Genomic DNA, 4,628 nt, shown 5'->3' on the forward strand with positions numbered 1-4,628 from the left:
TATAGGTGTCTCTGGTTAGAGATTGTTCCTCTGGTGATTCTGTTAGCCTCTATCAGCAGACCTGGGAGACTANCTCTCTCCTCTGAGTTTCAGTGGTCAGAGCNCTCTCTGCAGGCAAGCTCTCCTCTTACAGGGAAGGTGCACAGATATCTGGCATTTGGACCTCCCTCCTGGCCGAAGAGGAAGGCCCAAAACAGAACCTGTCCTGGAAGCTGTGTTGCTTCGGCCTGTCACAGAAGCTGTTAGCTTCTGTAGTGCACACTCTCACCTGCAGAGACTAGTCTTGGAGGGATTCGGGAACCAAGATGGCTCCCCCAGGTTCCCCAGCAAAACCCTCCCGGGCAGGACGGACACCTATGCTAATCCAGGGAAGGTGCCCAGATGTCTGGAGCCTGAAAAGGGGGCTTCCTCAGAATCTCTGTGGCCACCGCCTGTCCCAGAAGCTGTTAGCTTCTGTAGTCCACACTCTCACCTGTGCAGACTACTCCNTGGAGGATCTTTTAAGCTACTATCTGAGAAGGTTTAGTCCAGATGAATGGTTCAACCCACTTGGAAATTGTGTAACCTCCCTCCACAGCCTGAATACAGGCTGTGCAGGCTTGACTTGTTGTCACTAGGAGATCACCTGGGGTGGAGCCTTCCACCCTATTGTTCTACCACTGCTGCTGCTGCTTTGTGCTGCCTAGTTGTTTCAGAGCCTATACGTGGTCACCTGCAGATGGACTCCAAGGATAATTCGGCAGGAATGTCCCCTCCTTCTTTATAAGTGCGTTTTCCCCAATATTAAAATTGAACCTTGATCAGACTATTGTCTTGGTTCCATCCTTTCTCTCGTCGCCTATATTCCCCCTTTTCTTCCAGATTCCAAGATGCCTTCCAGGCTCTAACCCGGACATGTGAGCTGGTGGCCAGCCTCAACAATTTGGCGAACCAATGCGGACCTGAGAAAGGCAGAGGACATGTGAAAGAAGCACTGCTGGTTTGGAGCTCCATGGAAGAAGAAAAGAATTAAAATTCATACCAGAGAAGGTTGGTATGGGCTAAGCTGGATCAGCACTAAACCCCCATGCTGGATTCACTTAGGTTTAGCAGTGAGCTATCAGGAACTAGGAACTCAACAGGCAGGCAGTTGGCCACAGCTTCCAGAAGCTGCTTTTTAGGCTAGAGAAATATTAGGGTTTATTAAAAGGTATTTAATAATCAGGCGGATGGCCACAGTTGGAAACTGCATCAGGCAGGAGGAAAGTGGATCTTGAAACTCTCCCAGGGACAGAGAAAAAATCGGGGAATCCCCCTCTTGTGTGTGTGTCAGCCAGTGTCTTCGATCTAAGTGTCTGTCTTATGTTTCCAGACATGAACATGTGCTCGTTGTATTGGTTTGTTGTCTGTGTTTTGTCTCGTGCCTCTGAAACATGGCGCAGTCTGAATTTAGATCCTCCTGAGTTTGGTTTCTCTGGTGTTTGTAGACAATGGGATTTTCTGAAATGTGTGCTTGATATTTGCAGCTGTCCCTTCAGGCTATGGTCAGCAGATGTGCTAGGAAGGCCGTCACCTCACCAGGGGACGCCCTGGGAAGTAGGGAGAGCCAGGAATACCTGGTGGTCTCCAGAGATCTGCCAAGAGGGACCAAGTTTTGTTTATGAAATGGAAACTTACCCTTCTAATTTTTTTGCCTACTCATGGAGGACGAGTAGGGGTTGCACGTGTCTGGAGCTGTTGGTTTCTGCTTTGTGTATTTTGTGTATGTTTTTAGAGCTATGTGAAAATTTAAAAACGTGTTGGTGTAGCTGCTTCATTTGGGTTTTTGTTTGTTTTGTTTGTTTGTTTGTTTACTGGTAATGTGCTCTGCATGTCTTCACAATCAGCTCATAAATTATTGGTTAAGATTAAATACTTGTTATATTGGTAACAGAAGGTTAGTCTTAAATTGGCAACTCAGGAGTCTTTTCAAACACACAGGTGGCATAGCAGGCCAAAAAACTGGGCCTCCTAAGATACTTTTAACTGAGATAATAATTAATGTGATTGTTATCCTAGAAAGTAAAATTAAGATAAGATTTAAAGCAATGTCTGTTTAATGAAACGTTAAAGCTTACACTGTCATGCATTCATAGATATAAATTGGTAGCCAAATTTCCCAATGTAGTAGTGAAGTTTTAATGTTGATTCTTAAAGTGATAAATTGTTTTGAAATTGGGTTTTGCTTTCCCAAAGTTATAGTTATAATCTAATGTTGCAAATGAAACTTAGTAAATCTAATATCTGTCCTCATGGCAAGAGGAACTAAGCTCAGAGCAGCTTTTGCTCGGTTTGTGTGACTTTCCTTTGTCTTGCAAATGGTGCCTAGGGAAGCTCTGGAGATTTGCCTCCAGGGGAAATTCCTTTTAGCTAAAAGAGCACCTTTGCAGATCTAGCCAGATGCTCTTTTAATAAAGTTCAAATTCATAGTTTATAAAGGGTCAATCAGACTGTAAAATTTATAAAGGCATTACAATCTGGCTTGCCTCCTATTTATATAGTTATTATAAATGCAAAAGTTTGTTTCTTTTTTTCTCTCTCCTTTGCATCCTAATGATTGTAAAGGTTTTGCTTCTAGTAAGTTTATAATAACTGGAATATTTTGCCTCTAGGTATGNCTAAATATTGATCTACATTATGTGAGAAATTTTTATCATTTCTGCTTCTATACAAGAAGCCAAGAGTTTGAATCTTCCAGTGTATATTGCTTTCTAAGTAGAAATATTTTATTAGCTATTGCCTCTCAAGGGAAGTTTACTTTAAATCCTTGCTCTCACACAAGGAGCTTTTAAGTTCTGGGGAGTAGCTGTTGCTCCTGAAAAGATTCAGAGGCAATATCTTTTTATTACTTAGGGTTTTAGTTTACTACAGAAGGCTTTGCAGAAAATAAAGAAAGCTTTTATAATTGTTATTAATTACAATCAATGGTAATTAAATATTAGCTGTGCCCACAACAATTCTTTGGCAAGAGAAAATATTATTATAAAGTCATTTTCTTATCCTCCCAGCCGATCATTGGCCCACGTGGAGCCAGCTAGCCTCTGGCTGCTGTGGGGTGGGTCCTTGGTGCACACACCTTTCCCTGAGCTCTAGTGGTGCGAGAGGCCACCAGAAAGCAGGTGGCTTTGTAACAACCTCAGGAGAGGGCCACGCTCGTCCTGACCAGGGTAGCAGTATTTTTCCTGCTAAGACTCGGATGGGCTTTCTGGCATTCAACAGATTGGGCTGCCTTCAGCCTCTTCTGCCTGAGAGGAAGGCCGAGTGTGGGCAAGGCCGAGGTGGTGTTCACCTCAAAACACAATTTCTACATCCTATTAAAACAACTGTGGTACTAATAAAGAATTGTAAGATGTATTCGTGTATTTTAGAAAACCTATAACAAAAATTGTGTCTTAAAAACCTGACTAAGTGTTTTGTGTTCAAAGCAGCAATTAATTTGGTTATTACAAAATATTAATAATTGATGCATTGCATACCATCATTTTAAATGAGATTGGCAATCAATATCCCAAAGATAAGTTAAAAATTGTTTTTATGCATGCTTCTCTATCTTCTATAAATTCATGCATGCATACATCCCAATTATTGTGTTTACAAACAACCCCTCTATGGGAAGTAAGTAGATGTAAATTGGATCACATACTTATTCTTCCCCCTGTTTCAGCACAGATAATTAAGTTGTGTGCTGTAGATGGTGTTTTAAAATGCTGAACAATCAAACATTAATTTGTATATTAATAGTCAATATTATATCTCAGAGCTCACAATTGCTTAAGATTGTCCTTCAGATGCTATTAATTCTCAAATTTGCAATTGCTTATGCATATACAACATATAGAAAAAATGCTGTCCATTTAAGAAGGCTNGTTTTAGACATTTAATAAATTGTTCTGGATTGCCTAGACATCTTAAAGCAATGCCATGCTGGATTTATATCTCAGGCAGTCTATAGGTCCTACATATAAGATGGATTAGATATATAATCTCATTCTTTATGTATTCAAAACAGTTATGGTTTAAGATAATATTTTAGAATTCTTGAAAATTGTGCATGTAAAATTTTTTCCTCTTAGTGTCCTCAGTTACTACTTGTTTCCATATAAGAGTGTGAATCCTGGAGGAATTATACTTAATAAATTGCTGCAGATAAATACTCTTATTTCTAAGTCAATAAATAAATAAATAAATTATGCATATGTAACTATTAATAACTTTTCAAGCCTTCTAGTTACAACCGCTCTTTAAGAGAAACAATTGAAAGTGTTATTAGTCACTGCCCATGTAACATGAATACTGACTATAACAGTCAAGTATTTGAGATGTTTTNTCAACAAGTTATTAATTCTAAAGGACAAGATATTGTGGAACTTTAAAACTTTAACTTCTTAAAAGACAAAGAAGGGGGAAATTATATTCCCGTNCATATTTTTTAGTGTATTCCCATGGACATTATTTAAATCATACTTTATTTTAGAATTTTGAAATTTGGATGTCAAACAACTTGATAAATGCTTTATAGTATCTTAAAAGGATCTACTTATTGGCATAAGGTTTGATCCTAAACAGCTACCTTATCAGGGAAGGGAAAAATATAGGTTCTCTCCATGGAA

The 4,628-nt window shown here is 39.4% G+C and overlaps 1 long non-coding RNA gene across 1 annotated transcript in view; it reads left to right on the plus strand.

The window, feature by feature from the left end:
- The window catches only part of LOC110288653, a 31,957-nt gene that overhangs the window by 22,252 nt on the left and 5,077 nt on the right, over window positions 1-4,628 (plus strand). The window contains exon 2 of the long non-coding RNA XR_002377293.2: window positions 862-1,029. This is a non-coding gene — a long non-coding RNA (uncharacterized LOC110288653). The remainder of the gene's footprint in view (window positions 1-861; window positions 1,030-4,628) is intronic.

The sequence above is a fragment of the Mus caroli genome, unplaced genomic scaffold, assembly GCF_900094665.2.
Source record: "Mus caroli unplaced genomic scaffold, CAROLI_EIJ_v1.1 scaffold_9724_1, whole genome shotgun sequence".
In the NCBI taxonomy this organism is placed as follows: domain Eukaryota; kingdom Metazoa; phylum Chordata; class Mammalia; order Rodentia; family Muridae; genus Mus; species Mus caroli.